The sequence below is a fragment of the Urocitellus parryii genome, chromosome 2 (assembly GCF_045843805.1).
Source record: "Urocitellus parryii isolate mUroPar1 chromosome 2, mUroPar1.hap1, whole genome shotgun sequence".
Lineage (NCBI taxonomy): Eukaryota > Metazoa > Chordata > Mammalia > Rodentia > Sciuridae > Urocitellus > Urocitellus parryii.
Genome location: NC_135532.1, coordinates 24,601,644 through 24,614,038, shown reverse-complemented (window position 1 = coordinate 24,614,038; position 12,395 = coordinate 24,601,644). Strand labels below are relative to the sequence as shown.

The 12,395-nt window shown below is 42.2% G+C and overlaps 1 pseudogene; it reads right to left on the bottom strand.

The window, feature by feature from the left end:
* Positions 1–3,013: 3,013 nt before the first annotated feature.
* Positions 3,014–11,418, bottom strand: LOC113182478 (tubulin-specific chaperone E pseudogene; annotated as a pseudogene).
* Between the last annotated feature and the right edge of the window lie 977 nt (positions 11,419–12,395).

Below are 12,395 nucleotides of genomic sequence, written 5' to 3'. Positions count from 1 at the left end.
CAGTCAGATGGAACAGTGCTCATGAGAATGACTTTAAATGGAAGGAAACTCAGCCTTGGATGGCTAGTTACAGCCCAGGCATCCCACCAGATATACCAGCCAACCCAAAACCGTCCTTCCTATTCAAGCCATGGTCTTTGGCGGTATCGTGGTATAGTTCACTCTCTTTTTTATACACTATTAGATTCTCTTTGGTGATGTATAGCTTAGAAGTTTTCCATCTTGCTTCAGAGTGAGGTAAGGGTCATCATTGGTCATAGAATGAGGAGAGACCCTGGAGTGGATCTGGACCCAGTCAGAATCCAGAAGCCATGTAACCTGCAGCCTGAGGCAGAGTCACCAACCCAGAGCCACCCAAGACCATCAGAGCCGAGTGTGCTTGCAGACTTGTGCATGAATAAATGCTGCTGTTATAAGCCACTGAGGATTAAGGGGATTTGTTTTGTGTAATTGCTGTGGCAATTCCTGATAGATACACTTATTTATCGTAGTGTTAGAGGATTTATTTTCAATTTTTAGGACTTTAATGTAATTATTAGCTTATTGCTGTATCTATTCTCCCCTGTGTTATGCTTTGCCTTATATTTTGAGGGTCTCTTGAAGTTTACATGAGGAAATGTTTATTTTAAATTAAATTAGTCTATTTTATTTCCTTTGATATTTTTCTATTTTTGAACAATCCTTTCCAATCCTGAAATTTAACAAATAACCAATTTTGTTTTCTGTTTTTCTAACACTCAAAAATAGGTAATTCTAGCCAGGCACCATAGCACACACCTGTAATCCCAGCGGCTCAGGAGACTGAGGCAGGAGGATCATGAGTTCAAAGCCAGCCTCTGCAAATGCAAGGCACTAAGCAACTCAGTGAGACCCTGTCTCTAAATAAAATATAAAATAGGGCTGGGGGGTGTGGCTCATCTCCAGCATGAAAAAAAAAATTAATTCCATAATCTATCTGGAATAAAAGAGGTATATTAATCATTTCTAGATCCTCCTATTTTCTCCTGAGTTCAATGTAATAATGTGGGGGCCTTAAAATTAATTCTATTTCCAATTAGAAAAATGTTTAAATTGAAAAACCATTAAGATTATGTAAGTAGTTACCCTTTTAGCTAGCATGTTTGTTCTTTACTTTAAATTTTTAATTAAATTAGCATACCAATTTAACTATTCCAATTACGCTGTATTTAGCCAAGCTGAAATTAAACTTTCAGTTGCTGCCCAATTCCTCTAGAGAATTTTAAATTTACCAGAAACTCCTAGTAATACTCCACATCCCTCTCCTTTATTAGCCCAAATAATGTAGTTGCTTTAAAAAAAAATCCAGGTTCTAGATGACCTTATGACCCTCTTCTCTGGCAACCCAAAATTGAAGGATGTATATTTTATTATGAAAAGGACTAGACAACTGTTGTGAGAACAGCAATTCCACACTAAAGTGGAGCCTTCTCTGACTCTGCAAGTTGGCATTTGTTGCGTAACCCCACAGCAGTGTGTATAGGGGGTCTCACACTACAATGCACTTCTGTTTACATTTGTTCACCCACTGGGCTGAGCTACACCTCATTCATTTCTAGTTGTCTAACACCTATCCTGGTACCTAGCACACAGAAGGTGTTCAGTAAGTATTGGTTGATTGATGATCGACTGATTGGAAGTTTGCACTGGGTGATGGGAAAGTGAACAGCCTCTTTATTTAGCTTCTAGTCTCTCTCCAGAACAGTTAGACCACGACCAATATGAAATTCATTCCATTTTTGTTGAAATGATCATTTCTCTATGTCTCTCACTCTAAGTACTTTTTGGAGGGCCCAACGACAAAGCAACCAAGAAAGAAGGGATTCAAAAAAGATTGCCCCCAGTTGATGGCAGGTCACATCCTTCCCCTGGGCTGCAGTTTTGCCATCTGTGAATTGCAGTGTGCCATCACTTTACACAATCTGTTAAGTCCTCTCAACTCGAATTCTCTACAAAACTAATCAGAGTTAGAGGCATTCATTAGGCAGCCATATTGCATATGGAAAGACAGGGGGTTAGGAGTAAGTCAGATATGGCATTGACTCCAAACTGTTAGTTACCAGCTTCACAAACTTGGGCAACTGATTTAACTTTATTGGCCCTCAGTTTTCTATGGGTATTATAAATACCTCCCTTACAGAGTTTCTGTGCAATAGAGTAGATAAAGCTTAGCATAGACAGAGACTTGAATTGTATAAATCACATTCCCATGAATACACCCAGCAGACGCTCACATTCATCTTTACTTATGCTCTGCTATCACTGTGCACACACACAACAACAACATTGGTAAAGACAGCAGAAGACCACCAATTGCAATGTAGTTGCTTTCTGTGGTCCTCATACCATCATCATTGTCATAAAAGAGAGGCGATCGCAGAGGTAAAGATTTAATGGCTAAATATCACCTTATATTTCACAATCATTAAATAAATGTTCCCCATGTAATCTTCTGATATGTAATAAAATAAAAAGTCATCACATATACAGAACCTGGGAATGGAGTCATCAAGTTCTTGTAACCCTGGACAAAGCTACCATTAAAGGGTTTGGCTTGCTCTGACCATTCATAAATGGGCCCATTCGGTAATAATTTTTAAAAACTATAAAGAATATTTCATATACAGTGAGCAAGCTTACATGGTGGCACAGTGAAATAGTGCCAGCAACTGTTCAAAATGTTAGTTTCTGCTGCACCTTCCATCTTAGAACTGGATACTGCTTAGAACTTAGAACTGGATACTGTTGTGAATGCTTATTATGAGACAAAAATCACCTACCTACAGGGTGACTCACTTTGGAGTTGATATCCAAATCTACCACAGCCTTCAAAAGTCCAGATGGAGAAAACCAATAATTAAATTATTGTCGCAGATCTGGTTTTCAAATTTCCTGCTGCATGAACATTTCCTTCAGATTCTGAACTGAGCTAGTACCTAGTCTGTCCGGCAGAGGGCAACAGGACCCACGGGACGGCGCTGGGATGCCGGTCCATTTAAAGGGCCCAACAGGACGGTCTGCAGAAAGCTGTGGTCACTAGGGGTGACGCTCTATCCCTGGCCAAAAGGGCACCAAAGGGTCTGAGTAAAATGAAAATGCGGATCCTTTGTTCCAAAAGAAGGAAAAAGTTTTGCTTGGTTCCGGAGTCTCTCTCGACCTGTCCCCCGCTGTCCTGTTTGCTAGTTACTGTCACACGCCCTCCGGCAGACGGGGTGTCGACAGGCGGGGTGCAGACCAGCAGCCTCCGAGGCCGGCAGGTGACCCGGTGAGCAGAAGGTGTGCCCGCCCGCCCTCCAGCCACCGTGTGGGGACTTGGGTGCAGGGCGGCAGCAAGTGACGTGGCGCCCAGGACGCCGCGGGCAGCAGGAGGCGGGAAGGACGGAGAACCCAGGCTCTGAGCCCTCTCTCTGCGCTGGCTCCATTGTCGGATCGGACTTCGCTTACAGAACACCACGCAAAGATTAAAAAAAAAAAAAAAAAAAAAGCATTAAGAGTTTCAAGGTAGTGGCCACAGAGCCTTAGCGCCAAAGTGGCACCGAGTGCAGCTTGCAGGTCACATGGGTGTACCCTAAACTAAAACCCCTGTGTGCTTCCCAGTACCTGGAAGAAAGGGAGATTTTACCCCCGTGGAATACCAACCACCTCCAGGTCCCTCCTGATCCTGGAACACACAAGCTTGCTCTCCCACGGGGCCCCTCATTGTTGCTCCCCAGAGACCCGACCCGCCCTTTCTTGAATTGGCTCTGTCCAGATGTCACCTTATCAGCGGAGCTTTCCCCAGCTGAGACAGCAGCCAAGCCCAGGCAATCTAACCCGGCAACCAGCTTTTATTCCCTCATTGCACTGACCACCAACCCCTGATGTGTTGGGTGTTTTTTCCGTAGGTTGGTTGGTTTGCTTGTTCTTGGTCCATATGATCCAACTCATGTCCAAGAGAGTAGGATTTGGGGTGTCTGGGTGGTTTTAGTCACATCTCCAGCTCCTAGAACAGCATCTAGCCTGTGTGAACACTCAAATGTTGAAATAAGGGTACAGGTCTCGGCAACCGGTCTGCCTCAGGGCAGAACGCAAACCCTGGCAGGTCCTGCTACCAGGCAGGGTCAGGGGAATGGCTGGGATGGGAAAGATGTCTTCACTTGTAGGCAGATTTCCTCTAAAGAGTAAAGCCAGCTTCACATAGTGTCTTTAAATTTCCCCATCTCCTAGTCTCTGGTATTTTTATAACACCAAGAGTGATTTGGTCACACCCTTTACAGGTGAAATAAATAAGGCCCAGAGAAGAATCTTACTTAAAGTCACACAGCTCAAGGTGGCAGAGCCAAAACGCCATAAAAATCCAAGACTCCTGAGTTTAATCCTTGCACTCTTTTCATACCATTCTGAATGTGTGGTCTGCAACCTCAGCTTGTAGTTTAATTCTGGGGTGAGGAGACAGCCACCAAGCCCTTCTGCCCCAAACAATTCTACTTACAATTCTACTTAGTGGCCCAACACCTTGGGACTTGACTCCACTTGTTTGCAGAGTTCAGTCAGCTTCTCCTGGCTTTCAGTGCACAGTCAGCATGTTAATAATTATTTATTAATAAGACCAAGCATGTGGTGTTTCTAGGCAATTGCATATTGGATGCGAAGAGAAAATCGAGGGCCGTGCACTGTGTATTGTGAAACATTGCAATAGATAGGCATGTTCAAAATTGTGTGATTCTGAGCACTTGCTTCCTAAATGATCATTGATCTCTGGCCCCTGTGGAGTTCATTGTCTAGCCCTGAGCAAGGCACTTGTTCCAGCCCATATACTGTAGCTAATTAGCCACAACTACATTTCACATGAGGGTTTCCTTTGTGCTGAACTTTAATATTCAGCAGGAGAATAGTCACTGCATTCCTTTAATTGAGTCTTCCTAATTAAATTGCAAATTGTGATTGCTTCTTCCTCTTGAAATGAAGATCTTAGATTTCACTTGAGTTTCTGTGCTCATGTTTTATCCTAACCATTTTTAAAACCTTGACACAACTAAGTAACCAAGTAGACTACACTATTCATAATGTCTAGATAAATATCAAATTGCTATTCGACACTAATCATCATAACATGATGACCTAGTAGTGTCTGATGTGTATGTATTATAAAAAGGGCAAGAATACTATACTTCAGTTGAGCTAGACAAAACGAAATATATCCTACCCTTGTTTATGAACCACCAGTTTCTTATTGGAAATTCCATCTGTCTTTACACACTTAAGAGATTATGAAGATTAACCCTGTTGGAAAAAAAATAATTATAAAGAATAAATTTTGGCAGCAAATGTATGCTAATAATATTATTATTTACAGCATACCTGTGAATAACAGATTGGTAAAAATGATGAGATTCCTAGAACACAAAATTTTTGAACTGGGAGAGATACCAAAGATAATCTTATTCAAATTCATTTTACAGAAGCATCAGCAAAAATGCAGAAATATCAAATCATCAGAGTTTCAGATACCTATTTTAATATTATTTCTACAAAGAAGTCTTTGCTAGGATAAAATCCAGTAATAAATTATATTTAAAGAGGGATGAATCTTACTATTAACTCATCTAGTATCATCACAACAGTGAGGCAACTAATATCTCTTTTCTGGGCTCCAGATTATTTAAAGAGGTTTCTATAACTCTTCTTAATACATCTGGCTTCCTAGATCCTTCACCACCCTGATCATCTGGGATGTGGTTGAAATCATCAAGGTCCTTCTCAAAATAAATAAACTTCTATCCTCGGCCTTCATCTCATCACAATAGGGAGCTGTGTGGTTGTCCCCTCTCTAAATCCAGATAGACCTAATCAATGGAATCAAAATCACATCCAATTTGCAAAAATCTGCAAAAGGTAAACCCCTGGGCTCCTTCTAAGTGCTTTTAATCAGGGGAGAGCAGTCCTGTCTGCTTTCCTGACTTCTTGCAAGAGTATCACAATTTTGCTTTGGGAAGCTACTGATCTATTCATTGGAGAGAATTTGCCAGTCCCTGTTAATGCAGAGGCTCTGAGCTACTCTGGCCAGAGTTGCACTTCTGACTCAGCTAGACCAACTAACTGCTCCCTTGTTCCCCCTACCCAGCACCCTGTCTTTCCTCCCTGCCCCTCCGTCTTGATCCAGGAGATGCTTATTGCAGCTCACTGACTCCGGTGGAAATGCTGTAAAGAAAGGTCACTTTTAGTTTCCTAGATCCTCAAAGTCATTCTGGCTCTGGAGCTTCCGAATCTTGGTTCTTGGCTTTTCCTTTGAGTCTATGAGTAACTCGACATCTTCCCAGGAGATTTCCTCTTTTTGCTTTTTGTTAAAGTCAGTGTCAGTTGTTCACAGTCTCTACCTGGTACCCCTGGCCCGCAGCCTGAATGTTCCTGCATTATTTGTTTCCTTTTATGTCTCTGCCCCACTACCCTCCTCCATCCACCCTGTTCTCCGGTGGAACTCCAGAACCAAGAACTGGGTTGGTAACATGGGAAGCGCTCAAGAAATACATGTTAAATGACCAACAATTCCCTAAACAGTGCTGTTGTCAAATCCAAGTACCTTGGGATGACCAACAGAAGAGATGGGAGGTTTTTTTAGTCAATTCTTCTAAATAAAAAAAGAAAAAGAAATGGGGAGGAGGGATCTACACAAGGGTATTTAAAATCTGATTCTCACTAAATCTGAGTCTTATTTTCTGCTAAATTAGCCTTAGAATTGAGCAGTTGGGCAAAGGACAGAAAGGACTTGGTGACAAAGTGGATGGTTGGGCTCATTCTGCCGCAGAGCAGCTGAGCCCCCATGCTGCGGGGGCTAGAGCCACGGTCAGACTTCCCCTCCGCCCTAGCCCAGCAGCCAGGAGAAAGCAGCTGAGTGGAAATCATCCATGTGGAAATGACCTTGCATTTCTGCACTCGCTCTGTAATCCGTGGTGGATTTAAAGTAGACCGAAAACTAGTCACAGTTAAAAAAGAAGTGAGGGGAAGTCTAACAATATCAATACTGACTACAAAATGGACAGATGATCTGAAGAGACAGTTCCTAAAGGAATATATATAGGGCTGGGGATGTGGCTCAAGCGGTAGCGAGCTCGCCTGGCATGCGTGCGGCCCCGGTTCGATCCTCAGCACCACATACCAACAAAGATGTTGTGGCCGCCGAGAACTAAAAAAATAAATATTAAAAATTCTCTCTCTCTCTCTCCTCTCTCACTCTCTCTTTAAAAAAAAAAAGGAATATATACAAGTGGCCAAAAAAGAATATGAAATGAAATCAGTATATCATAGAAATATCTGCATTTCCATGTTTATTGCTATTGTTCCATGTTTATTCATAGAAGTAGAAAATCAAATAGAGTTCATTAGAGCTAAGAGTAGAGAGATGGAGGTTGGATAATGGGTACCAAAATACAGTTAGGTGGCAGGAATATTCTAAAGTTCTTAGAATGGCTGTATTTTACAACAACGTATTATATCTCTCAACTAGAAGAGTTTAAAGTTTCCCAACAAAAAGAATTGATAAATGTTTGAGATGAAGATGCTAACTACTCTGATTTGATCATTACACATTGTATATATGTATCAAATTACCACATCCTGCCCCATAAATATGTGCAACTATTAAATGTCAATTAATTTTTTAATGAAGATAAATAGTAAGGAAGGAATGAGTTGTGCGGATAGGAAATATGAGGCTAATTGTTAGCTAAGAAAGATAATTGGATGAATATTGAAGACATAAGAGCAATAAGAAGATGCTCACAGACTCCCACTCCTAGATATGGAATAAAATTATAGTGATTAAACCCACAAAAAGCTGTAAAGAGGATTTGTGCCACGTGGCTGCTAGCTCACAGAGGCCTAACACATTTGCTTGTTAATAATAAGAGGACATGAAATAAATGGTTATTGGGTACGAGATGCTGACTGTGCTAAGTGATTTGCACATCTTCTTGGGTGAGTGCACAGTCTCCTAGGGTAGGTACTACTACCATCTCCCATTTTATGGGTTAGGAAAGTGAGGCTTAGAGAGTTACCATAAGTGGTATCTTTGCTGTTCAATTTAAGTGATCACTGGGTCCTATGCATGGGACACTGGGGCATGATGGGTTAAGCCAACTTGCAGAAGGTCAAGCACCTAGCAAGATTTCAACCGGCTAGCAAGAGATGTTAATCTGTAGAGAAATAGGACCAGAAAAAGGACCGAGGCTAGTGAGATCCAAGTATCACCCACATCATGGATATGAAGGGGAAATTAGAGACAAGATTAGGCAAGGAGAAAAACAGAGTGGATCTACGAGTAATCAAACTGCCCAGCTTTCGTGGGGACCTCAGTGTGTCCTGAGTCCCTTTTCCATGGCTAGTCCCTCTTTTTTTGCTTCTGAACCACTTCTTGTCCACCAACCCCAAACACCTGCCCTCTCCTTGTAGCAAACTAACCTGAGAAATTGCTATTGTGCATTCTATTCTGCTTCTGTCTCACCGAAAAATAATGCCATCTTTTGTCTTAGTTCCTCCCGAAAAACAATCTTGCCTTTGAGTCTTAAAGACTCTGAACCCAGAAATGGCAGATCTTTGGAGATGCCCCAAATTTTGAGAAAGAAAAGTTATGAGCCATGCAGCCCAAGAAGAATCAGATCCTCTTAATAGAGGTTCTTAAATGCCATCCTGAGACTCATGGGGGACACCAAGATTCTTTCAGTGGATCCAGGAGGCCAAAACTATTTATTTTCATAAGAGCAAAAATGATATTCAGCTTTCTCACTTTATTTTTCTCATGAGTGTACAATGGAGTTGTCCAGAGGCACCTAATTCAATGGATTACATGCAGAAGAAACGAGAATCCTTCTATCCTCTACTCATCTGGATCTTAGGGTGCTGCCTCCCTAAACCTCCTCACCTCATTTGTGGTTCCTTTGACGAGGCTTGAGAATGTTGGTGTCCTTCAGATTCCTAGGAGCCCCTGTGCTCTCTCCCTGGAAAAATGTTATTTTCTCTAAAAACCTTATTTCTTACTTTCATCTCAAACTAACAACTACACATGGGTCATTTGTTGGGTTTTTTGTTTGTTTATTTGTTTGTTTTTGGTTTTGCTTTTGGTTTTAGTAGTTAACTTCTTTGTATTGCCGTTTTGTACAAGCCTAAAAATGGTCTCTTCCCAATGAAAAATTTATATTTTGGGGCAAGTTGTAAATCTCTTTTTTTTTTTTTACAGTAGAACTATTTCAATAAATCATTTCTTTCCAGGGAACCCAGTCATGATAGTCTGGTCACCAAATGGTTAAAGGTGGTTGTTAACATCTCACTAATAGACAATCTCCATTTTCCACAGAATAAAACTGCAATGACGGTAGGTCATTTCCTAGTGCTGGCAGTTGCCTTTCTAGAGCCTTCTGTTCAAGTTGGTTTGGATGTTTTATCTTCCATGTATGGCATCTAGGACAGACTGTAAGACATTCTTCATTTGGTCTGTTTTCCTCTGGATCCTGATATCCACCAGTCCTTTTTCCACTCATTTCCAAAAGCTTTTCGGTATCAAGCTCAGCTTCTTGCCTTTTCTCTGAAAGAATCTCACATTTGTTCGGGGTCTTCAGACTTTGGCTGGTCTGTGCTCCTTTTCTGCCTTCAGTCAGGAGGTTTCTTAGGCAGGACAGAGCACATAGGCTCTGTAACTTCTCTAGCTCATTTGATAAATGGCCATTGTGATATCTGACTGTCATTTACTGCAAAGCACTGCAGAGACAGGAACATGGATATTTCCAATTCCAGCATCTAAAAATGTATAGAAGAAATTCCAATGTCATAAAGGATTAGTTGCTCTAATCTGGGCAGACAGGCTTTCGGGAACAGCTGGTTTTCATCAGTTGACGGATTAGAGGAAAGGTCTAATAACATGAGCATCTGTGGAGCATCATTGGGCTTTTCTGAAATGAAGGTGCTGCTGGAGTCCAGGTTCGGCTCCTCAAGAAATGACCACCCAGGGGCACACTGCGGCACCTTGACCCGTGTTATTCCTGTTTGAGAACTAAACCATTCAGTGTAGAAAATGTTCCTGTTAGAGACGGTGAGCCAGAGGGAAACTGCAGTTTCTTTTCACTGTGTTAAGAGGGACCAGATTTTGGAGCTAATTAGCAAAATGGATCACTTCACTACCTGTGACAGCAGGTTTTTTGAGCCATTTACTCTTGTAATTTTAGGGTTTCTTTTGGCAATACCTTCTTTTTTACCAGCACAAATTACCGCACATTTCCTTAGAGAAGTTTCTTGTAACGTGCTCAGTTGACTCTGCTGTTTAATCACAGAGTTCAAACCAATGGTTTCCACAGATTTCTTCCCAGTTGTAACGATTTGCTCTTTCCTGTCATCATCTGACACACAGTGGTTCTTTTTGGTTTTTTGTTTTGTTTTGTTTTGGTTTGGTTTGGTTTGGGTTTTGGTTTGTTTGTTTTTGAGATCTTGATTAAAGGAGAATTCTCAACACAGTGATCGGAACTGTCACTTTGTTCCCCACAAGTTCCTGTCCTCCAGCACAACGCAACATGGAGAAATTCTGAAAGGTTGGAGGGGGGAAAAGAAAATCACTGTCTATTATAAAGGTAGAGGAGATAGACAATGCCTTGCTCAGTTGCTGACTGTCTCACTAAGTTACTGAGGCTGGCCCAAAACTTGTAATCCTCCTGCCTCAGACTCCCAAGTCCCACACAGTGGTTCTTAATTGCAGTAAGAATTTTTACTCCAAAATTTACCTTGTTTGGAAGAATAAAAATCCTCCTATTGAGTGCCTGATTTAAAATACAGAGTTGCTTCTTGATTCCCATCATGCTTTGCACCCTCACTCACCCCCCACCACCTCCATCCCCCTCTCCCCCCCGCCCTTTCTTTCTCTCTCTCTGGATTGTCCCACTCTACTCCTAACCAGTGTCATGCTACAGGACAGACAATGACAGAAAAAGCACAATGTTGCATGTTCTTCATCACCTTCAACTCTTCAACCAATGACATCAAACATCAAAGTGTCACTCATTATAAGACAGAGTCCAAAACTTGAGATCTTCAAAGCGTCTACTTGCAGCCCATCATTGGGAATAACTCACAAAGGAGCCCTGTGGTTCTGCTCTACTTGTTTGACTACAGCACCTCTCTGCCTGTGGTGGCTGAGTAGTTGGTCCAGATGGCCCCTTGTATGCAGCTGGCAAACCATGGGTGATTTCTGAATCAACACCTCCAGACCAGAAATTTTTTCTGTATATATAACTAGAGAAAACTCTTCCTGGATATCTCACAGAAACCTCAAATTCAAATGTTCAGAACTGAGCTTGTTGTTTTCCCCAAATCTTCCCTGATCCTATGCACCTGTGACAGTTAATGGCACCAGTTACCTGTGTCAACCTGAACCTGGCTCATCCCGCCCCTTCAGATGCTCATTCAGTCAGTCCCCTAGAGATTTCACCTGCAAAATCTCTCTCCAGTCTGTCCAGATTCCAAACTTATCATCTTTATTTGGACCAACCTCCTACCATCTCTCTTACTTCCAGTCTTGACCCAATCCAACTAATTCTCAAACCACAGCCAGAATTCTAAAACCACAATCTGGTTGTTATTACTCCCCTTGATTAAAACCTTTTGGTCATCTGCTAGGACAGACCAGATTTTCCAAAGAGCTATGACAACATCTCCCATTCCATATGGTCCCTTCAATGCCACCTTGCCTCTACTCCATTGCAAGATGGAGGCTGGTTCCCCTCCCCCTTGGATCTGGGCTGGACTGAGTGACTATTGTGTAATCAAAGGAATGCAACAGAAGTGATTGTGGGTGATGTCCAAGGCAAGAGGATAGAGAGCCTTGCTGCTTAAGCCCAGGTCTCTTGATAACCCCCCAGATTCTTCTCTCAAAACCCAGCAGCACAATGTAAGGAACCCAAGCCAGCCTCAGAGAGAGGTCACCTGGGAGCCTCCAGTCTATAGCTGAGCCCAGCCTTCCAGCCATCCCAGCCCACACACCAGATAGAGGAGGAAAGAAGCTTTGGGGACCCCATCCCCCAGACATTTGCTCTATATCTGGCCATTCAATATTTGAGCTAAGACCCAAAGTACCACATAATAGAGACAAGCCATCTGCTATAGTTTGGACCTTGAATGTTTCCTAAAGGCCCATGTGTTAAAGGCTTAGTTCCCGGGTGGCAGTATTGGAAGATTGTGGAATCTTTAAGAGGTGGGACCTAATGGAAGGAAGGTCTTCAGGTCAGTGGAGCATGCCCTTGAAAGAGACTTTAGAACTCCATCCCCTTCCTTATTCTCTCTTTTGCTTCCTCTCCTTTGCCCACAGATGAGTGGTTTTGCTCTACCTTGCACTCCCACCATGATGAGCTGCCTCGCCACTG